Source organism: Anser brachyrhynchus (assembly GCF_964034855.1).
Source record: "Anser brachyrhynchus genome assembly, contig: SCAFFOLD_92, whole genome shotgun sequence".
In the NCBI taxonomy this organism is placed as follows: Eukaryota; Metazoa; Chordata; class Aves; order Anseriformes; family Anatidae; genus Anser; species Anser brachyrhynchus.
Window position 1 is genome coordinate 246749 of NW_027663549.1, and position 24355 is coordinate 271103.

The 24355-nt window shown below is 48.9% G+C and overlaps 1 long non-coding RNA gene across 1 annotated transcript in view; it reads left to right on the forward strand.

Moving 5' to 3' along the window:
* LOC308187287 overlaps nucleotides 1-24355 on the forward strand; it is a 218913-nt gene that overhangs the window by 181151 nt on the left and 13407 nt on the right. Inside the window, exon 2 of the long non-coding RNA XR_013944581.1 lies at nucleotides 13098-13811. This is a non-coding gene — a long non-coding RNA (uncharacterized lncRNA). The remainder of the gene's footprint in view (nucleotides 1-13097; nucleotides 13812-24355) is intronic.

Sequence of the window (24355 nt, forward strand, 5' to 3'; positions counted from 1 at the left end):
GTGCAGTGAGTCCAGTGAGTGTACTGGCACCACTGGGGATGCACTGCAGTGAGTCCAGAGAGTGCATTGGCACCACTGGGGATGCAGTACAGTGAGTCCAGAGAGTGCACTTGCACCACTGGGGATGCAGTGCAGTGAGTCCAGAGAGTGCACCGGCACCACTGGGGATGCAGTGCAGTGAGTCCAGAGAGTGCACTGGCACCAATGGGGATGCACAGCAGTGAGTCCACAGAGTGCACTGGCACCACTGGGGATGCAGTACAGTGAGTCCAGAGAGTGCACTGGCACCACTGGTGATGCACTGCAGTGAGCCCAGAGAGTGCTCTGGCACCACTGGCGATGCAGTGCAGTGAGTCCAGAGAGTGCACTAGCACCACTGGGGATGCAGTGCAGTCAGTCCAGTGAGTGTACTGGCACCACTGGGGATGCACTGCAGTGAGTCCAGAGAGTGCACTGGCACCACTGAGAATGCACTTCAGTGAGTCCAGAGAGTACACTGGCACCACTGGGGATGCACTGCAGTGAGTCCACAGAGTGCAGTGGCACCACTGGGGATGCACTGCAGTGAGTCCAGAGAGTGCACTGGCACCACTGGGGATGCACTTCAGTGAGTCCAGAGAGTGCACGGGCTCCACTGGGGATGCACTGCAGTGAGTCCACAGAGTGCACTGGCACCACTGGGGATGCAGTGCAGTGAGTCCAGAGAGTGCACTGGCTCCACTGGGGATGCAGTGCAGTGAGTCCAGAGAGTGCTCTGGCACCACTGGGTTTGCAGTGCAGTGAGTCCAGAGAGTGCACTGGCACCACTGGGGATGCACTGCAGTGAGTCCAGAGAGTGCACTGGCACCACTGGGGATGCAGTGCAGTGAGTCCAGAGTGTGCACTGGCACCACTGGGAATGCAGTGCAGTGAGTCCAGAGATCGCACTGGCACCACGGGGGATGCACTTCAGTGAGTCCAGAGAGTGCACTGTCACCACTGGGGATGCAGTGCAGTGAGTCCACAGAGTGCACTGGCACCACTGGGGATGCAGTGCAGTGAGTCCAGAGAGTGCACTGGCACCACTGGGGATGCACTGCAGTGAATCCAGTGAGTGCACTGGCACCACTGGGGATACAGTGCAGTGAGTCCAGAGAGTGCACTGGCACCACTGGGGATGCAGTGCAGTGAGTCCAGAGAGTGCACTGGCACCACTGGGGATGCATTGCAGTGAGTCCAGAGAGTGCACTGGCACCACTGGGGATGCAGTACAGTGAGTCCAGTGAGTGCACTGGCACCACTGGGGATGTAGTGCAGTGACTCGAGAGAGTGCACTTGCACCACTGGGGATGCAGTGCAGTGAGTCCAGAGAGTGCACTGGCACCACTGGGGATGCACTGCAGTGAGTCCAGAGAGTGCACTGGCACCACTGGGGATGCAGTGCAGTGAGTCCAGAGAGTGCACTGGCACCACTGGGGATGCACTGCAGTGAGTCCAGAGATTGCACTGGCACCACTGTGGATGCAGTGCAGTGAGTCCAGAGACTTCACTGGCACCACTGGGAATGCAGAGAAGTGAGTGCAGAGAGTGCACTGGCACCACTGGGGATGCAGTGCAGTGAGTCCAGAGAGTGCACTGGCACCACTGGGGATGCAGTGCAGTGAGTCCAGAGAGTGCACTGGCACCACCTGTGATGCAGTGCAGTGAGTCCAAAGAGTGCACTGGCACCACTGGGAATGCACTGCAGTGAGTCCAGAGAGTGCACTGGCACCACTGGTGATGCAGTACAGTGAGTCCAGAGAGTGCACTGGCACCACTGGGGATGCACTGCAGTGAGTCCAGAGAGTGCACTGGCACCACTGGGGATGCACTTCAGTGAGTCCAGAGATTGCACTGGCACCACTGGGGATGCAGTGCAGTGAGTCCAGAGAGTGCACTGGCACCACTGGGGATACAGTGCATTGAGTCCAGAGAGTGCACTGGCACAACTGGGGATGCACTTCAGTGAGTCCAGAGAGTGCACTGACACCACTGGGGATGCAGTGCAGTGAGTCCAGAGAGTGCACTGGCACCACTGGGGATGCACTGCAGTGAGTCCAGAGAGTACACTGGCACCACTGGGGATGCAGTGCAGTGAGTCCAGAGAGTGCACTGGCACCACTGGGGATGCACTGCAGTGAGTCCAGAGAGTGCACTGGCACCACTGGGGATGTGTCCAGTGAGTCCAGTGAGTGCACTGGCACCACTGGGGATGCAGTGCAGTGAGTCCAGAGAGTACACTGGCACCAGTGGTGATGCAGTGCAGTGAGTCCAGAGAGTGCACTGGCACCACTGGGGATGCAGTGCAGTCAGTCCAGTGAGTGCACTGGCACCACTGGGGGTGCAGTACAGTGAGTCCAGAGAGTGCACTGGCACCACTGGGGATGCACTGCAGTGAGTCCACAGAGTGCACTAGCACCACTGGGGATGCAGTGCAGTGAGTCCAGAGAGTGCGCTGGAACCACTGGGGATGCAGTGCAGTGAGTCCAGAGAGTGCACTGGCACCACTGGGGATGCAGTGCAGTGAGTCCAGAGAGTGCACTGGCACCAGTGGGGATGCACTGCAGTGAGTCCAGTGAGTGCACTGGCACCACTGGGGATGCAGTGCAGTGAGTCCAGAGAGTGCACTGGCACCACTGGTGATGCAGTGCAGTGAGTCCAGAGAGTGCAGTGGCACCACTAGGGATGCAGTGCAGTGAGTCCAGAGAGTGCACTGGCAGCACTGGGGATGCAGTGCAGTGAGTCCAGAGAGTGCACTGGCACCACTGGGGATGCAGTTCAGTGAGTCCAGAGAGTGCACTGGCACCACTGGGGATGCAGTGCAGTGAGTCCAGAGAGTGCACTGGCACCACTGAGAATGCACTTCAGTGAGTCCAGAGAGTGCACTGGCACCACTGGGGATGCAGTGCAGTGAGTCCAGAGATTGCACTGGCACCACTGGGGATGCAGTGCTGTGACTCCAGAGAGCGCACAGGCACCACTGGGGATGCAGTGCAGTGAGTCCAGAGAGTGCACTGGCACGACTGGGGATGCACTGCAGTGATCCCAGAGAGTGCACTGGCACCAGTGGGGATGCACTGCAGTGAGTCCAGTGAGTGCACTGGCACCACTGGGGAAGCAGTGCAGTGAGTCCAGAGAGTGCAGAGGCACCACTGGTGATGCAGTTTAGTGAGTCCAGAGAGTGCACTGGCACCACTGGGGATGCAGTGCAGTGAGTCCAGTGAGTGTACTGGCACCACTGGGGATGCACTGCAGTGAGTCCAGAGAGTGCACTGGCACCACTGAGAATGCACTTCAGTGAGTCCAGAGAGTGCACTGGCACCACTGGGGATGCACTTCAGTGAGTCCAGAGAGTGCACTGGCACCACTGGGGATGCACTGCAGTGAGTCCAGAGAGTGCACTGGCATCACTGGGGATGCAGTGCTGTGACTCAAGAGAGTGCACTGGCACCACTGGGGATGCTAGGCCTAGGAAGTGCTGGGGGAAGAACGTTAGGTTTACTCCTGTAAATATTACCCCGAAGTGGGCTTTTGCTCATGTTTGGTGTAGGGTAAACCCAGTGAGTAGTGGGAATCAGTGAGTAAATCCTGCTAGAATGGCAAAGACGGCGCCTATGGATAGGACGTAGTGGAAGTGGGCAACTACGTAGTACGTGTCGTGCAGGGCGATGTCTAGGGAAGAGTTTGCAAGAACGATTCCTGTTAATCCTCCGATGGTAAATAGGAAGATAAATCCTAGAGCTCATAGTATTGGGGGGGTCTCATTTGATTGTTCCTCCGTGCAGGGTGGCTAGTCAGCTAAATACTTTGATTCCGGTAGGGATGGCAATGATTATAGTGGCTGATGTAAAGTAGGCTCGGGTATCAACGTCTATTCCTACTGTAAACATGTGGTGAGCTCAGACGATGAATCCTAGGAAGCCGATGGATAGTATGGCTCAGACTATTCCCATGTAGCCGAAGGGCTCCTTTTTGCCTGAGTAGTACGTGACTACGTGTGAGATGATTCCGAACCCCGGTAGGATCAGAATATAGACTTCTGGGTGTCCGAAGAATCAGAATAGGTGTTGGTACAGGATTGGGTCTCCTCCTCCAGCGGGGTCGAAGAATGTGGTGTTTAGGTTTCGATCAGTTAGTAATATTGTAATACCGGCGGCGAGTACGGGGAGTGATAGAAGGAGTAGGATGGCGGTAATTAGTACGGATCAGACAAATAGTGGGGTTTGGTATTGTGAGAGTGCGGGGGGTTTTATGTTGATGGCTGTGGTGATAAAGTTGATGGCCCCAAGGATGGAGGAGATACCGGCTAAGTGGAGTGAGAAGATAGCCAGGTCTACTGAAGCTCCGGCGTGGGCAAGGTCACCTGCTAGGGGAGGGTAGACAGTTCAGCCTGTGCCGGCGCCAGCTTCTACAGTGGATGAGGCTAGTAGGAGGAGGAATGATGGGGGGAGGAGTCAAAAGCTTATGTTGTTTATTCGCGGGAATGCTATGTCGGGGGCACCGATTATGAGGGGGACTAATCAGTTGCCGAATCCTCCGATCATGATGGGTATGACTATAAAGAAGCTTATTACAAAGGCGTGAGCGGTAACGATTACATTGTAAATTTGGTCGTCGCCTAGGAGAGTTCCTGGTTGTCCTAGTTCTGCGCGGATTAATAGGCTGAGTGCGGTGCCGACTATTCCTGCTCATGCCCCGAAGATGAGGTACAGGGTGCCAATATCCTTATGGTTAGTGGAAAATAGTCATCGGTTGATGAAGGTGACGGGTAAGATGGCTGAGTGTTGAAGCGTTAGGCTGTAGTCCTTTTTACAGAGGTTTAATTCCTCTTCTTATCGGCTCTGTAGTGAAATTCATGTTGAGTTGCAAGCTCATCGATGCGCACTAGGGTGCGTCAGGGTCTTTGTAGGCAGAAGCCAATTGGTTTAGGCATTTAGCTGTTAACTAGAGTTTTGTGGGATCGAAGCCCATCTGTCTAGGGAGGCTTTAGCTTAATTAAAGCGTCTGACTTGCATTCAGAAGATACAGGTTAATATTCTGTAAGTCTTAATGTGCAGAAACTAAGAGGGTTTAACTCTTATTTAAGGCTTTGAAGGCCTTCGGTTTGGGGTGTTATCCTAAGTTTCTAGACAATGGCATGTATTATTGGGGACAGGGGAAGTAAGAGGATTGATAGTGAGGCAAGGACCGCAGTAGGTGTGCTTGGGGCTTTGCTAGTGTATCATTGTTTTATGTGGTTAGAGGAGTTGGGGGGAAGGGTAATTGTTGAGTGGTATGCGAGGCGTAGGTAGAAGAAGAGGCTGAGCAGTGATAGCATGGCAATTGCCATGGCTGCTGGTGTTATTTCCTGTTTAGTTAGTTCTTGGATGATAAGTCACTTTGGTATAAAGCCTGTTAATGGGGGGAGGCCTGCTAGGGATAAAAGTACTAGTATTAGGGTGGCGTTTAGCACTGGGGTTTTTGTTCATGAGGTTGTGATCATGGATAGGTTAAGGGCTTTGATTTTGTTAAGGGCTAGGAATACGGCTGATGTTATGATTGTGTATAGGTAGAAGGTAAGTAAGGCCAATTTGGGGCTGTAAACTAGGATGATGGCGATTCAGCCTAAGTGGGAGATGGACGAGAAGGCTAGGATTTTGCGTGTTTGTGTTTGGTTCAGTCCTATTCAGCCTCCTAGTGCTGTTGAGGCTAGGGCCATGGCGGTGAGTAGAGCTGGGTCGAGGGATTTGGATGTTAGTAGGAGCAGGGTTAGTGGGGGGAATTTTATGAGGGTCGAGAGTAGCAGGGCTGTTATTAGTGGCGATCCTTGTAGTACTTCTGGGAATCAGAAGTGAAATGGCACTAGGCCCAGTTTAATAGCGATTGCTGCTGTCAGTAGTAGACAGGAGGTTGGGTGGTTTATTTGTGTGATGTCTCATTGGCCGGTGACTCAGGCATTGGTTATGCTAGAGAATAGGACCAGGGCGGAAGCAGCTGCTTGGGTTAGGAAGTATTTCGTTGCGGCTTCTACTGCTCGTGGGTGGTGGGATTTGGCAATTAGGGGAATGATGGCTAGTGCGTTGATCTCCAGTCCTGTCCAGGCCAGAACTCAGTGGTTGCTGGAAATTGTGATTGTGGTGCCCAAGATGAGGCTGAAGGTTATGATTGGGGTCGCGTAAGGGTTCATTAGTAGAGGAGGGGGTTAAACCATCATTTTCGGGGTATGGGCCCGATAGCTTGATTAGCTGACTCTACTAGAAAATAATATAAGGGAAGTATGGAGAATTTTGATTTCTCTTGTGTGGGTTCAATTCCTACTTTTCTAAGGTCAACAGGAAATGAGAGGGCTGTTATACCTCTATGTTCACTTTACCATAGTGACCCTTTGTAGTTCAGGCACATTTCCTTATGTAAGGAGGTAGGCCTGCATAGCAGATAGGTATGCTGATGTGTCAGAGGCACAGAGCTAGTGTGAGGGGTAGGAAGTTTTTTCATAGTAGGTGCATTAGTTGGTCATATCGGAATCGTGGGTATGAAGCTCGGACCCATAAGAAACCAGAAGATAGTAGGAGGACTTTTGTGGCTAGGATGACGGGGAATAGTTCTGTGGGTGGCCCTAGGGCGCTTGGGTTTAGGAATATGATGGCTGTAAGTGTATTTATTAGCATAATGTTCGCATATTCAGCTAGGAAGAATAAGGCGAAGGGTCCTGCGGCGTATTCAACGTTAAACCCTGAGACTAGCTCAGATTCACCCTCTGTGAGGTCAAAAGGAGCTCGGTTTGTCTCTGCTAGGGTGGATACGTATCATATTATTGCTAGGGGTCATGAGGAGAAAATGAAGTATAGAGGCTCCTGTGCGACGGCAAAGGAACTGAGTGTGTAGCTTCCGCTTAGTATGATTATTGATAGCAGGATTATGGCCAGTGTCACTTCGTATGAAATGGTCTGTGCTACTGCCCGTAGGGCTCCGATTAGTGCATATTTTGAGTTCGAGGCTCAGCCTGATCATAGGACTGAGTAGACGGCTAGGCTTGACATGGCTATTAGGAAGAGAACTCCGAGGTTTAGATCTGCTAGGGGAAATGGGAGTGGTAGTGGTGCTCAAGTGGTGAGGGCTAGGACAAGGGCTAGTATTGGTATCAGAATGAATAGAAGTGGGGAAGAGGTAGAGGGTCGGATGGGCTCTTTGGTAAATAGTTTCAGTCCGTCCGCAAATGGTTGAAGTAGGCCAAAAGGCCCGACAACGTTAGGGCCTTTGCGGGATTGTATGTAGCTTAGGATTTTCCGTTCTACTAGGGTTAGGAAGGCTACGGCAATCAGGATTGGGATGATGTATAGGAGGGATATAACGAGGCAGCTTAGTGTTGTTATTTGAATCATGGGTGAAGCTAGGGAGAGGATTTGAACCTCTGGGGAAAGGGCTTAAGCCTTCTGCACTTGCCGGGCTCTGCCACTCTAGCTGGTCCTTTTCTAGGATTGAAAGTGGTGGGGGAAGGCCCTCTTCACGGTTTAGTTGGTTTCACTGCTTAGAGGGGGGGGGCGTGCTTGTGGTATTGGCCCCACTTTCCCGGTCCTTTCGTACTGGGGAGAGTGTGTCATAGATAGAAACCGACCTGGATTGCTCCGGTCTGAACTCAGATCACGTAGGACTGTTAATCGTTGAACAAACGAACCCTTAATAGCGGCTGCACCATTAGGATGTCCTGATCCAACATCGAGGTCGTAAACCCCCCTGTCGATATGGGCTCTTGAGGGGGATTGCGCTGTTATCCCTGGGGTAGCTTGGTCCATTAATCAATTATATTGGGTCTGGTCACTGTTAGCACTTTGAGGGGTAGCTCTAGGTAAAGAGGTATGGTCTTGTTTTTGGAGGATTTGTTCTCCTCCAAGGTCGCCCCAACCGAAAAATATCGACCAGGCTCTGCGATGGTAGTGGCCCCAGTGGGGTTGATTGAGGATTCGCGGTGGTCGTTGATTTTTAAGTTCCACAGGGTCTTCTCGTCTTATGTTCACATCCCCGCTTTTGCACGGGGAGATCAATTTCACTGATTATCTGTGAGAGACAGTTAAGACCTCGTTTAGCCATTCATACAAGTCTCGATTTATGGGACAATTGATTGCCCTACCTTTGCACGGTTAGGATACCGCGGCCGTTAAACCTAAGTCACCGGGCAGGCATCACCTTCAATACTTGTTTAATTTGCTGAAGGCTATGTTTTTGGTAAACAGTCGGGCCTTATTAATTTGCCGAGTTCCTTTCACAGATTTTAATCGCTCTTATAGGCGCTCCTGAGTCGGGTTAACAGGGTTAGTTAATACGTGGTCTTGTAGGGGTTTTTGTATCTGTCTAGGTCTGTTAATAATGTTTCTATGTAAGCTTGCGCCGTTAGAGGGGTGTGGCCCTGTACATGAGGGGCCTAGGATGATTCCTAGGATTGTTATGAGGATGGCAGCGGTTTTGGTGATAAGGGGTATGGTTATTGGGGGGGTTTTGGTTGGTGTGATGAAAGAGGTAATGATTATTCCTGCTGTAATGCTGCCTAGGGCGAGTCGGGTTAGGGGGGCGGTGATTAGTGGGTTGTTTTCGTTTATTGATACTATTGGGGGGATTCGGGTTTGTCCAGCTTGGACTAGGATGGTTATGCGGATGCTGTAGGTTGCGGTGAATGCTGTGGCTATAAGGGTTAGGAGTAGGGCTCAAGTATTTAGGTATGATGTGTTTAAGCTTTCGATGATGAGGTCTTTTGAGTAGAATCCGGCTAGGAATGGGGTTCCTATCAGCGCCAGGTTTCCGATGGTTAGGCAGGAAGTAGTGACTGGGAGTATTTTCTGTAGGCCTCCTATCTTTCGGATATCTTGTTCTCCGTTTAGGTTGTGGATGATAGACCCTGAGCATAGGAATAGTATGGCTTTAAAGAAGGCATGGGTTGAGATGTGTAGGAAGGCTAGTTGTGGGAGGTTTAGTCCGATAGTGACTATTATTAGTCCTAGTTGGCTGGATGTTGAGAAAGCAATGATTTTTTTGATGTCATTTTGGGTTAGGGCGCATGTGGCAGCGAATAGGGTTGATAGAGCACCTAGGCATAGGCAGGCAGTTAGGGCTGTCTGGTTGGTGGCTAGCAGGGGGTGCATGCGGATGAGCAGGAAGATTCCGGCTACTACTATGGTACTGGAGTGCAGTAGGGCTGATACTGGGGTGGGGCCTTCTATTGCTGCGGGCAGTCATGGGTGGAGTCCAAATTGGGCGGATTTTCCTGCGGCTGCGAGGATTAATCCTATGAGGGGGAGGATTGGGGTTTGGTGGGGGTGTACGGCTTGTTGGATCTCTCAGGTGTTGAATGTTGAAGCTAGTCATGCTATGCTCAGGATCAGTCCGATGTCTCCGATTCGGTTGTAGATTACGGCTCGTAGGGCGGCGGTGTTGGCATCTGCTCGGCCTTGTCATCAGCCGATGAGAAGGAAGGACATGATTCGTACTCCTTCCCAGCCTACGAATAGGAGGAATATGTTGTTTGCGGTTGTTAGGAGGAGTATGGCGACTAGGAATGTCAGTAGGTAGGTGAAAAATTTTGTTACGTATGGCTCTGAGGCCATGTATCATATGGCGAATTGTAGGATTGATCATGTTACAAATAGGGCGATTGGAAGAAATGTTATTGAGTATTGGTCTATTTTTAGGCTCAGGGGGATTTTAAAGTTTATAATGAATTTTCACTCCCAGTGGCAGGTGACAGATTCCGAGTAGATGAATGCGGTTGTAGGGGCTAGGCTAATTAGGAATGCGGTTTTAACAGCGCGGGTGGTGGCTTGTGGGGTGTTTTTAAAGTTTTTAAATAGAAATGGCAGGATGATTGGGGTTAGGAGGATTGTCAGCGTGAGTAGTGTGAGGGAGTTGATTAGTAGTGTGGGGTTCACTACTTTTACTTGGATTTGCACCAAGATGGGTGGTTCCTAAGACCAGTGGATTGCTGTTATCCTTTAAAAGTAAGGGGGCTGAGGTTTTAGGCTCAGATGTAAGAGTTAGCAGCTCTTGTTGGTTAAACCCTCCCCTCGGCAGGTAAGAAGGTTTGAACTTCTATTCTTAGAATCACAGTCTAATGTTTGGTTTAAACTATACTTGCATGAGGGGATTCCGGAGATCAGTTCGGGTTTGAGGATTAGGAGGAATATTGGGATAATGTGGAGTGTTATGAGCAGGTGTTCTCGCGTGGTTGAGTTTTGCATAGATGTGATGTGGGAGGGGATTGAGCCTCGTTGGGTCATTAGTAGTATGAATAAGGTGTAGGAGGCGGTTAGTAGGGTTGCGATTCCTGTTAGGATGATCGTGAAGGCAGATCAGTTGAATAAGGTGATTATAATGGTTAGCTCTGCTATGAGGTTTGTTGTTGGGGGTAAGGCTATGTTTGTTAGATTGGCCAGCAATCATCAGGTAGCTATGAGTGGTAGGAGAGGTTGTAGGCCTCGTGTGAGTAGTAGAATTCGGCTGTGCGTACGTTCATAGTTTGTGTTGGCTAGGCAGAATAGTATGGAGGAAGTTAGTCCATGGGAAATTATTAGGATCATTGCCCCTGAGAATGATCAGTGGGTTTGGATTATTCCTGCGGCGATAACTAGGCCTATGTGGCTAACGGATGAATAAGCGATTAGTGATTTTAGGTCTGTCTGTCGTAGGCAGATTGAGCTAGTCATTAGGGCGCCTCATAGGGCCAGGGTTAGGAAGGGGTAGTGCAGGAGGTTGGACAGTGGGCCCATAAATAGAGTGACTCGTATAATTCCGTATCCTCCTAGCTTTAGTAGTAGGGCGGCGAGGAGTATTGAGCCTGCGATGGGTGCTTCTACGTGGGCTTTTGGCAGTCAGAGGTGTAGGCCGTATAGTGGGGCTTTTACTATGAATGCTATGAGCAGTGCTAGACCTGATAGTATTCCTGTCCATGAGGTGGATAGGGTTGGGTGGGTTAGTTGTAGGGTTGGCAGGTGCAGGGTGCCAATTTTCACGTATAGGTGTATGATTGTGATTAGCAGGGGTAGAGAGCTTACTGGCGTGTAGAATAGCAGGTAGATGCCAGCGCTTAGGCGTTCTGGTTGGTTCCCCCATCGGGTGATTAAGATTAGGGTGGGAATGAGGGTTGCTTCAAATGAGATGTAAAATAGTGCTAGTTCTGTGGTGGAAAAGGCTAGTAGGATGAATGGCTGGACTGCGACTAAGGTTGAGATAAAGATTCGTTTGCGTTGTAGGGGTTCTTGTTGCAGGTGGTTTTGGCTTGCTATGATTATGAGTGGGAGTAGTCAGCAGGATAGTACTAGGAGGGGGGATGAGATTTGGTCAATTCCTGTTCAGTTGGATAAAAATTTGTAGGGGTAGTAGGTTGGGATTAATCACTGTAGGCTTAGGGCAGCGATTAGGAGGCTGTATAAGGTGGTGTTAGTCCATAGAAATTTTGGTGGAGACAGCAGGGCTGTTGGAAGAAGTATGATTGTGGGTAGGATGATTTTTAGCATTGCAGGAGGTTTAGGTTGTGTAGATGGTCGGAGCCATGTGTGCGGGTGGAGGCTACTAGGATGGCCAGGCCTGTGCCCGCCTCACACGCTGAGAAGGTTAGCATGAGAATTGGTACCATGGTGAATGAGGAGACTTGGTTTTCGATGGATCATATTGATAGGCCTACGAATATCGATAATATTATGCTTTCAAGGCATAGTAGGGCGGATACTAGGTGGGTTCGGTGGAAGGCTAGTCCTAGTCCGCTGAAAATGAAGGCTGAGTAGAAGCTTAAATGTAGGGGCGACATAAGAAAGTTACAGGGTTGGCTGTAATCTGCTGGGTCGAAACCAGCTATCTTTTTGGTTAGACTAACTTTCTGTTATTCTGCTCATTCTAGGCCCCCTTGAATTCACTCGTAGGCCAGTCCGAGTGTTAGGAGAAGGAGGATCACTACAGTTCAGGTGAGGGTCATTAGGGGGGATTGGAGTTGGACGGCTCATGGCAGGGGGAGTAGGAGGGCGATTTCTAGGTCGAATAGGACGAACAGGATGGCTACTGAGGAAGAATCGGACTGAGAATGGTAATCGAGCAGATCCAAGTGGGTCGAATCCACATTCGTACGGTGAGAGTTTCTCTGAGTCGGGGTTTATTTGGGCGAGTCAGAAGTTTAATGCGGTTAGGGCGGCGCTTAGGATTGATGATAGGGCGAATATGAACATGAGTGCGTTCATTGCTCTCCTCTGGGTTTATACCAGATTCTAGAGATTGGAAGTCAATTGTAATTAATATACTAGAAGAGCAAGATCCTCATCAGTAGATGGTTATGTAGAGGAATAGTCAGATGACGTCTACGAAGTGTCAGTATCAGGCTGCTGCCTCGAATCCGAAGTGGTGGTCTGATGTAAAGTGGAACTTGATCAGTCGGAAGAGGCAGACGGTCAGGAAGGAGGATCCGATGATTACGTGGAGTCCGTGGAATCCAGTGGCAACGAAGAAGGTAGATCCGTAGACGCTATCGGCGATTGAGAATGGGGCTTCGTGGTATTCTATTGCTTGTAGGGCTGTGAAGTAGAATCCCAGGAGGATCGTTAGGGTTAGGGCGTGGATGGCGTGTTTTCGGTTTCCTTCTGTGATGCTGTGATGGGCTCACGTTACGGTAACGCCTGAGGCTAGTAGGATGGCTGTGTTTAGTAGGGGGACTTCTATCGGGTTGAGTGGTTTAATTCCTGTTGGGGGTCATTGGCCTCCTAGTTCTGGGGTTGGGGCCAGGCTCGAGTGGAAGAACGCTCAGAAGAACCCTAAGAAGAAGAATGCTTCGGATGTGATGAAAAGGATTATGCCGTATCGTAGGCCTTTTTGGACTGTGGGAGTGTGATGGCCTTGGAAGGTGCTTTCTCGTACAATGTCTCGTCATCATTGGAGTATTACTAGGAGTATTGAGATGAGGCCTAGGGTTAGTAGTATGGATGAGTTGTAGTGGAATCACATGATTAATCCTGAGGTTGTGAGTAGGGCGGCGGCTGCCCCGAAGATTGGTCAAGGGCTTGGGTCAACTATGTGGTATGAGTGTGCTTGGTGTGCCATTAGATGTTTTCTTGTAAGTATAGGCTTAGAAGGAGCACGAAGACGTAGGCCTGGATTATGGCTACTGCTACTTCTAGGATGGTTAGGAGTAGTAGGATGATTATTGTTAGGATGGATACTGCAGGAAGGGTGGGTATTAATGCAATGGAGGCTGTAGAGATGAGTTGGATGAGTAAGTGTCCTGCTGTAAGGTTGGCTGTAAGGCGGACTCCGAGGGCTAGGGGGCGGATTAGTAGGCTGGTTGTTTCGATCAGGATTAGTGCGGGGATTAGGGGTGTAGGGGTACCTTCGGGTAATAGGTGGGCTAAAGAGGCTGATGGTTGGTTTCGTAGGCCTGTTAGTAGTGTGGCGAGCCATAGTGGGAAGGCTAGGGCTATGTTCATAGATAGTTGGGTGGTTGGGGTGAATGTATATGGAAGGAGGCCTAGAAGGTTGATTGTAAGAAGTATGATTATTAGGGATGTAAATATTATGGCTCATTTGTGGCCATTTTTGTTGAGTGGGACTATTAGTTGTTTTGTGATTAGGTGAAGGAGTCATGTTTGGATAGTAGAAAGGCGGTTGTTGATTCATCGGTTGTTTGGGGACGGGAATAGTAGGGCTGGGAAGAGTAGGGATAGTAGGATTAAGGGGATGCCGAATAGATTGGGGCTGGAAAATTGGTCAAAGAAGCTTAGGTTCATGGTCAGGATCATGGTGTGGGTTTGGTAGTGAGGGAGGTCTTATTTGATGGGGGGTTGGTTGTGGTGAAGGCTAGTAGTTTTGGTTGGATGAGGAGTGCTAGGGTTAATCAGGTTATAATTATGATTGAAAATCATGGTGCGGGGTTAAGCTGTGGCATATCATTAAGGAGGGGGAAGTCCCTCTTTGGCTAGCTTAAAAGGCTAGTGCTGTTGCATAGCTTCTTAATGATTAGGATGATGATAGAAGGGACGATCAGGCCTCGAAATGTGGGAGTGGGGTTGATTCTACTACAATGGGTATGTAGCTGTGATTAGCCCCGCAAATTTCTGAGCATTGTCCGTAAAAAATCCCAGGCCGGGTGGTAATGAATGAAGTTTGGTTTAGTCGGCCTGGGATTGCGTCTGTTTTAACTCCGAGCGTTGGGACTGCTCAGGAGTGGAGTACGTCTCCTGCAGTAATGATCACGCGGATGGGGGATTCTATTGGGATAACTACGCGGTGGTCAACTTCTAGCAGTCGGAAGTGGCCGTTGGGTAAGTCTGGGGTGGGCACTATGTAGGAGTCGAATGATAGGTCTTTGAAGTCTGTGTATTCGTAGCTTCAGTATCATTGGTGGCCGATGGCTTTTAGGGTGAGGTCTGGTTCGTCGATTTCGTCCATTATGTAGAGGATTTGTAGGGATGGGAGGGCGAGGAGTACCAGGACGATAGCAGGTAGGATTGTCCAGATCAGCTCTACTTCTTGGGCGTCTACAGCATTGGACGAGAGTTTTTCTGTTAGTATGTGGGCTAAAAGGTAGAGAACTAGGCTGCAGATAGCTAGGGCAACGATTAGGGCGTGGTCGTGGAATTCAACGAGTTCTTCTATGATGGGTGATGAGGCGTCTTGGAATCCTAGTTGGGAGTGGTTGGCCACATGAGATGTACAGGATTTTTACCTGTGATTTAGTCTTGACAAGGCTATGTAATTGGTTTACTAACGTCTCATAAGAAAGAAGCATGAGCGGTTAACCTCCTGGGAGACCCAGAAAACTTCACCCCAGCAAACCCGCTAGTAACCCCACCACACATCAAGCCAGAATGATACTTCCTATTCGCCTACGCCATCCTACGTTCAATCCCAAATAAACTAGGAGTCGTATTAGCACTGGCCGCCTCCGTACTGATCCTATTCCTAATCCCATTCCTGCACAAATCAAAACAACGAGCAATAACATTCCGACCACTCTCCCAGCTCCTATTCTGAGTACTAGTCGCCGACCTCCTCGTCCTAACATGAGTAGGAAGCCAACCCGTCGAACACCCATTCATCATCATCGGCCAACTCGCTTCAATCGCCTACTTCACTATCCTCCTATTTCTCCTCCCCGCCGCAAGCGCCCTAGAAAACAAAATACTCAACTGCTAAATACTCTAATAGTTTATAAAAACATTGGTCTTGTAAACCAAAGATTGAAGACTTACCACTTCTTAGAGTACCCCAAACTCAGAAAAAAAGGACTCAAACCTTTATCTCCAGCTCCCAAAGCTGGCATTTTCAATAAACTATTCTCTGACCCTAACCCCTAAACCGCCCGAATAGCACCCCGCGACAACCCCCGCACAAGCTCCAATACAACAAACAAAGTCAACAACAGCCCCCAACCCGCCACTAAAAACATCCCTGCCCCATGTGAATAAAACATGGAAACTCCACTAAAATCCGACCGAACAACAAACACCCCAACATTATTCACAGTAGAAACCCCGAACTTCCAAGCCCCCATAAACCCCCCAAACACCAACCCCCCAAAAACAATTGCCACAAACGCTACTGCACATCCAATCACCCGTCAATCCCCCCAAGCCCCAGGGAAAGGCTCCGCTGCTAAAGCTACTGAATAAACAAACACCACCAGCATACCCCCCAAATACACCATAAACAGCACTAAAGCCACGAACGAAACCCCAAGGCCCAGCAACCACCCGCACCCCGCCACAGACGCTAACACCAAACCAACAACCCCATAATACGGCGAAGGATTCGACGCCACACCCAAAACACCCACCGCAAAGCAAATCCCTAAAAAAAACATAAAATAAGTCATTATTCCTGCCCGGACACTACCCGAGGCCTGCGGCTCGAAAAGCCGCCATTGTTCTCAACTACAGGAACTAACCGCAAGCCCCCAATAATTCTACCCCATCTATGCCATTATGCTTAACCCCCCCCCCCCTCCCCCCCCGAGGCGGGGGTATTTGGTTATGCATATTCGTGCATAAATTTATATACCCCATATACATACATACTATAGTACCAGTAATATACATTATATACGGACTATCTTATAAGCAGGTGCTAAACCCATACATGTACACGGCCATTAAACCCTTAAACACACTCCTACCAAACCACCCGGCATGAATGTTCTAGGACCATACCCCACAACACCCAATACAACTCCACTCAAGCGCATAACAAGACCCCATTTTAATGAATGCTCACAGGACATGCTCCAACAACAACTCTCCACCACATATCTCATGCAGTTCGTATCAGACGGATTTATTAATCGTACTCCTCACGTGAAATCAGCAACCCGTTGCACATAATGTCCGGTATGACTAGCTTCAGGCCCATACGTTCCCCCTAAACCCCTCGCCCTCCTCACATTTTTGCGCCTCTGGTTCCTCGGTCAGGGCCATCCATTGGGTTCACTCACCCCTCCTTGCCCTTCAAAGTGGCATCTGTGAGTACTTTCACCTTCTCAATGCGTAATCGCGGCATGTTCCAGCTTTTTGGCGCCTCTGGTTCCTCTTATTTTTTCCGGGGTTACCTCACAGGTGGCTATTCCCAGTGATCTCGGGGGTCCCACAATCTAAGCCTGGACACACCTGCCTCACGGCCTATCCTATATTTCAAGGGTCCCTCGATGAGACGGTTGGCGTATATGGGGAATCATCCTGACACTGATGCACTTTGACCACATTCAGTTAATGTTACCTCCACCCTCCGGGTTAAATGGGGCTATTGGATGAATGCTCGTTGGACATAGCACAAAACAACAAATCATTAAGCGCAACCCCTGCGCTTCACAAACTAAACCAGTAAACTTTCGCTAACCACCATGTAGCATAAACCTTCATCGCCCAATCCCAGCAAACTACCTCTAAAACTCCATTAATCATCCCTTCCATGACATCATCGGAACGATGTACATATACACACAAACACATACAAAATAACTTAAACTTATTAGAGAAACTCCAGTACTAAAAATAGTAAACACAAGCAATAATTTCATATACTTCACTCTCACTCACCACTCAACTATCAGCTAACCACACCCCCGTCCACATAGCTTAACACAAAGCATGGCACTGAAGTTGCCAAGATGGCATAAAACATGCCTGCGGACAAAAGACTTAGTCCTAACCTTACGGTTGGTTTTTGCTAAATATATACATGCAAGTATCCGCGCCCCAGTGTAAACGCCCTCGACCACCTACCCCCATACAGGCCTTGAGGAGCGGGTATCAGGCACACCCAAGTAGTAGCCCAAGACGCCTCGCTAAGCCACGCCCCCACGGGTATTCAGCAGTAATTAACATTAAGCAATGAGTGCAAACTTGACTTAGTTATAGCAACAGCCTAACTTCAAGGGTTGGTAAATCTTGTGCCAGCCACCGCGGTCATACAAGAAACCCAAATCAACCGTCCTATTGACACGGCGTAAAGAGTGGTAAAATGCCTATCCTAGCTAACTAAGATCAAAATGCAACTGAGCTGTCATAAGCCCAAGATGCACCTAAACACACCATTAAGATGATCTTAGGAACTAACGACTGATTTAAACCCACGAAAGCCAGGGCCCAAACTGGGATTAGATACCCCACTATGCCTGGCCCTAAATCTTGATACTTACTTTACCGAAGTATCCGCCAGAGAACTACGAGCACAAACGCTTAAAACTCTAAGGACTTGGCGGTGCCCCAAACCCACCTAGAGGAGCCTGTTCTACAATCGATAATCCCCGATTAACCCAACCACCCCTTGCCAACACAGCCTACATACCGCCGTCGCCAGCCCACCTCGAATGAGAGCACAACAGTGGACACAATAGCACCCCGCTAATAAGACAGGTCAAGGTATAGCCTATGGAGTGGAAGAAATGGGCTACATTCCCCATTCATAGGGCACACGGAAAGAAGCGTGAAACCACTTCTGGAAGGCGGATTTAGCAGTAAAGTGGGACAATAGAGCCTACTTTAAGCCGGCCCTGGGGCACGTACATACCGCCCGTCACCCTCCTCAAAAGCCACATCCCACATAACTAATACCATAAATACGCTGAAGATGAGGTAAGTCGTAACAAGGTAAGTGTACCGGAAGGTGTACTTAGAATATCAAGACGTAGCTATAACACCAAAGCACTCAGCTTACACCTGAAAGATATCTACTAGACCGGATCGTCTTGAAGCCCCCCCTCTAGCTCAACCACACAAATAGTACACCAAAACTAAAGAATTTACTAAACTAATTAAACTAAAGCATTTTACAGTCTTAGTATAGGCGATAGAAAAGACACTTAGACGCGATAGAGACCCCAGTACCGTAAGGGAAAGATGAAATAGCAGTGAAACAATCAAAGCGACAGACAGCAAAGATCAACCCTTGTACCTTTTGCATCATGGTTTAGCGAGAACAACCAAGCAAAGTGAACTAAAGTTTGCCCCCCCGAAACCCAAGCGAGCTACTTTCAAGCAGTTAAAGAGAGCGAACCCGTCTCTGTTGCAAAAGAGTGGGATGACTTGTCAGTAGAGGTGAAAAGCCAACCGAGCTGGGTGATAGCTGGTTACCTGTGAAACGAATCTAAGTTCCCCCTTAATCCTCCCTACCGGACATCCTGAACCCTAATGAGATGATTAAGAGCTATTTAATGGAGGGACAGCTCCATTAAAAAAGGACACAACCTCGACTAGCGGATAATTCTTACTACTGATCCTACCGTGGGCCCTAAAGCAGCCATCAAAAAAGAGTGCGTCAAAGCTCCACCACCTAAAAATACCAAAATAAGATGATTCCCTTATCACAAACAGGTCAACCTATGAATATAGGAGAATTAATGCTAAAATAAGTAACTCAGGGCCACACCCCTCTAACGGCGCAAGCTTACATAGAAACATTATTAACAGACCTAGACAGATACAAAAACCCCTACAAGACCACGTATTAACTAACCCTGTTAACCCGACTCAGGAGCGCCTATAAGAGCGATTAAAATCTGTGAAAGGAACTCGGCAAATTAATAAGGCCCGACTGTTTACCAAAAACATAGCCTTCAGCAAATTAAACAAGTATTGAAGGTGATGCCTGCCCGGTGACTTAGGTTTAACGGCCGCGGTATCCTAACCGTGCAAAGGTAGCGCAATCAATTGTCCCATAAATCGAGACTTGTATGAATGGCTAAACGAGGTCTTAACTGTCTCTCACAGATAATCAGTGAAATTGATCTCCCCGTGCAAAAGCGGGGATGTGAACATAAGACGAGAAGACCCTGTGGAACTTAAAAATCAACGACCACCGCGAATCCTCAATCAACCCCACTGGGGCCACTACCATCGCAGAGCCTGGTCGATATTTTTCGGTTGGGGCGACCTTGGAGGAGAACAAATCCTCCAAAAACAAGACCATACCTCTTTACCTAGAGCTACCCCTCAAAGTGCTAACAGTGACCAGACCCAATATAATTGATTAATGGACCAAGCTACCCCAGGGATAACAGCGCAATCCCCCTCAAGAGCCCATATCGACAGGGGGGTTTACGACCTCGATGTTGGATCAGGACATCCTAATGGTGCAGCCGCTATTAAGGGTTCGTTTGTTCAACGATTAACAGTCCTACGTGATCTGAGTTCAGACCGGAGCAATCCAGGTCGGTTTCTATCTATGACACACTCTCCCCAGTACGAAAGGACCGGGAAAGTGGGGCCAATACCACAAGCACGCCCCCCCCCTCTAAGCAATGAAACCAACTAAACCGTGAAGAGGGCCTTCCCCCACCACTTTCAATCCTAGAAAAGGACCAGCTAGAGTGGCAGAGCCCGGCAAGTGCAGAAGGCTTAAGCCCTTTCCCCAGAGGTTCAAATCCTCTCCCTAGCTTCACCCATGATTCAAATAACAACACTAAGCTGCCTCGTTATATCCCTCCTATACATCATCCCAATCCTGATTGCCGTAGCCTTCCTAACCCTAGTAGAACGGAAAATCCTAAGCTACATACAATCCCGCAAAGGCCCTAACGTTGTCGGGCCTTTTGGCCTACTTCAACCATTTGCGGACGGACTGAAACTATTTACCAAAGAGCCCATCCGACCCTCTACCTCTTCCCCACTTCTATTCATTCTGATACCAATACTAGCCCTTGTCCTAGCCCTCACCACTTGAGCACCACTACCACTCCCATTTCCCCTAGCAGATCTAAACCTCGGAGTTCTCTTCCTAATAGCCATGTCAAGCCTAGCCGTCTACTCAGTCCTATGATCAGGCTGAGCCTCGAACTCAAAATACGCACTAATCGGAGCCCTACGGGCAGTAGCACAGACCATTTCATACGAAGTGACACTGGCCATAATCCTGCTATCAATAATCATACTAAGCGGAAGCTACACACTCAGCTCCTTTGCCGTCGCACAGGAGCCTCTATACTTCATTTTCTCCTCATGACCCCTAGCAATAATATGATACGTATCCACCCTAGCAGAGACAAACCGAGCTCCTTTTGACCTCACAGAGGGTGAATCTGAGCTAGTCTCAGGGTTTAACGTTGAATACGCCGCAGGACCCTTCGCCTTATTCTTCCTAGCTGAATATGCGAACATTATGCTAATAAATACACTTACAGCCATCATATTCCTAAACCCAAGCGCCCTAGGGCCACCCACAGAACTATTCCCCGTCATCCTAGCCACAAAAGTCCTCCTACTATCTTCTGGTTTCTTATGGGTCCGAGCTTCATACCCACGATTCCGATATGACCAACTAATGCACCTACTATGAAAAAACTTCCTACCCCTCACACTAGCTCTGTGCCTCTGACACATCAGCATACCTATCTGCTATGCAGGCCTACCTCCTTACATAAGGAAATGTGCCTGAACTACAAAGGGTCACTATGATAAAGTGAACATAGAGGTATAACAGCCCTCTCATTTCCTGTTGACCTTAGAAAAGTAGGAATTGAACCCACACAAGAGAAATCAAAATTCTCCATACTTCCCTTATATTATTTTCTAGTAGAGTCAGCTAATCAAGCTATCGGGCCCATACCCCGAAAATGATGGTTTAACCCCCTCCTCTACTAATGAACCCTTACGCGGCCCCAATCATAACCTTCAGCCTCATCTTGGGCACCACAATCACAATTTCCAGCAACCACTGAGTTCTGGCCTGGACAGGACTGGAGATCAACGCACTAGCCATCATTCCCCTAATTGCCAAATCCCACCACCCACGAGCAGTAGAAGCCGCAACGAAATACTTCCTAACCCAAGCAGCTGCTTCCGCCCTGGTCCTATTCTCTAGCATAACCAATGCCTGAGTCACCGGCCAATGAGACATCACACAAATAAACCACCCAACCTCCTGTCTACTACTGACAGCAGCAATCGCTATTAAACTGGGCCTAGTGCCATTTCACTTCTGATTCCCAGAAGTACTACAAGGATCGCCACTAATAACAGCCCTGCTACTCTCGACCCTCATAAAATTCCCCCCACTAACCCTGCTCCTACTAACATCCAAATCCCTCGACCCAGCTCTACTCACCGCCATGGCCCTAGCCTCAACAGCACTAGGAGGCTGAATAGGACGGAACCAAACACAAACACGCAAAATCCTAGCCTTCTCGTCCATCTCCCACTTAGGCTGAATCGCCATCATCCTAGTTTACAGCCCCAAATTGGCCTTACTTACCTTCTACCTATACACAATCATAACATCAGCCGTATTCCTAGCCCTTAACAAAATCAAAGCCCTTAACCTATCCATGATCACAACCTCATGAACAAAAACCCCAGTGCTAAACGCCACCCTAATACTAGTACTTTTATCCCTAGCAGGCCTCCCCCCATTAACAGGCTTTATACCAAAGTGACTTATCATCCAAGAACTAACTAAACAGGAAATAACACCAGCAGCCATGGCAATTGCCATGCTATCACTGCTCAGCCTCTTCTTCTACCTACGCCTCGCATACCACTCAACAATTACCCTTCCCCCCAACTCCTCTAACCACATAAAACAATGATACACTAGCAAAGCCCCAAGCACACCTACTGCGGTCCTTGCCTCACTATCAATCCTCTTACTTCCCCTGTCCCCAATAATACATGCCATTGTCTAGAAACTTAGGATAACACCCCAAACCGAAGGCCTTCAAAGCCTTAAATAAGAGTTAAACCCTCTTAGTTTCTGCACATTAAGACTTACAGAATATTAACCTGTATCTTCTGAATGCAAGTCAGACGCTTTAATTAAGCTAAAGCCTCCCTAGACAGATGGGCTTCGATCCCACAAAACTCTAGTTAACAGCTAAATGCCTAAACCAATTGGCTTCTGCCTACAAAGACCCTGACGCACCCTAGTGCGCATCGATGAGCTTGCAACTCAACATGAATTTCACTACAGAGCCGATAAGAAGAGGAATTAAACCTCTGTAAAAAGGACTACAGCCTAACGCTTCAACACTCAGCCATCTTACCCGTCACCTTCATCAACCGATGACTATTTTCCACTAACCATAAGGATATTGGCACCCTGTACCTCATCTTCGGGGCATGAGCAGGAATAGTCGGCACCGCACTCAGCCTATTAATCCGCGCAGAACTAGGACAACCAGGAACTCTCCTAGGCGACGACCAAATTTACAATGTAATCGTTACCGCTCACGCCTTTGTAATAAGCTTCTTTATAGTCATACCCATCATGATCGGAGGATTCGGCAACTGATTAGTCTCCCTCATAATCGGTGCCCCCGACATAGCATTCCCGCGAATAAACAACATAAGCTTTTGACTCCTCCCCCCATCATTCCTCCTCCTACTAGCCTCATCCACTGTAGAAGCTGGCGCCGGCACAGGCTGAACTGTCTACCCTCCCCTAGCAGGTGACCTTGCCCACGCCGGAGCTTCAGTAGACCTGGCTATCTTCTCACTCCACTTAGCCGGTATCTCCTCCATCCTTGGGGCCATCAACTTTATCACCACAGCCATCAACATAAAACCCCCCGCACTCTCACAATACCAAACCCCACTATTTGTCTGATCCGTACTAATTACCGCCATCCTACTCCTTCTATCACTCCCCGTACTCGCCGCCGGTATTACAATATTACTAACTGATCGAAACCTAAACACCACATTCTTCGACCCCGCTGGAGGAGGAGACCCAATCCTGTACCAACACCTATTCTGATTCTTCGGACACCCAGAAGTCTATATTCTGATCCTACCGGGGTTCGGAATCATCTCACACGTAGTCACGTACTACTCAGGCAAAAAGGAGCCCTTCGGCTACATGGGAATAGTCTGAGCCATACTATCCATCGGCTTCCTAGGATTCATCGTCTGAGCTCACCACATGTTTACAGTAGGAATAGACGTTGATACCCGAGCCTACTTTACATCAGCCACTATAATCATTGCCATCCCTACCGGAATCAAAGTATTTAGCTGACTAGCCACCCTGCACGGAGGAACAATCAAATGAGACCCCCCCAATACTATGAGCTCTAGGATTTATCTTCCTATTTACCATCGGAGGATTAACAGGAATCGTTCTTGCAAACTCTTCCCTAGACATCGCCCTGCACGACACGTACTACGTAGTTGCCCACTTCCACTACGTCCTATCCATAGGCGCCGTCTTTGCCATTCTAGCAGGATTTACTCACTGATTCCCACTACTCACTGGGTTTACCCTACACCAAACATGAGCAAAAGCCCACTTCGGGGTAATATTTACAGGAGTAAACCTAACGTTCTTCCCCCAGCACTTCCTAGGCCTAGCAGGAATACCCCGACGATACTCGGACTATCCCGACGCCTACACACTATGAAACACCATTTCCTCCTAGTCCTAGGACTTAGAGAAACTCCAGTACTAAAAATAGTAAACACAAGCAATAATTTCATATACTTCACTCTCACTCACCACTCAACTATCAGCTAACCACACCCCCGTCCACATAGCTTAACACAAAGCATGGCACTGAAGTTGCCAAGATGGCATAAAACATGCCTGCGGACAAAAGACTTAGTCCTAACCTTACGGTTGGTTTTTGCTAAATATATACATGCAAGTATCCGCGCCCCAGTGTAAACGCCCTCGACCACCTACCCCCATACAGGCCTTGAGGAGCGGGTATCAGGCACACCCAAGTAGTAGCCCAAGACGCCTCGCTAAGCCACGCCCCCACGGGTATTCAGCAGTAATTAACATTAAGCAATGAGTGCAAACTTGACTTAGTTATAGCAACAGCCTAACTTCAAGGGTTGGTAAATCTTGTGCCAGCCACCGCGGTCATACAAGAAACCCAAATCAACCGTCCTATTGACACGGCGTAAAG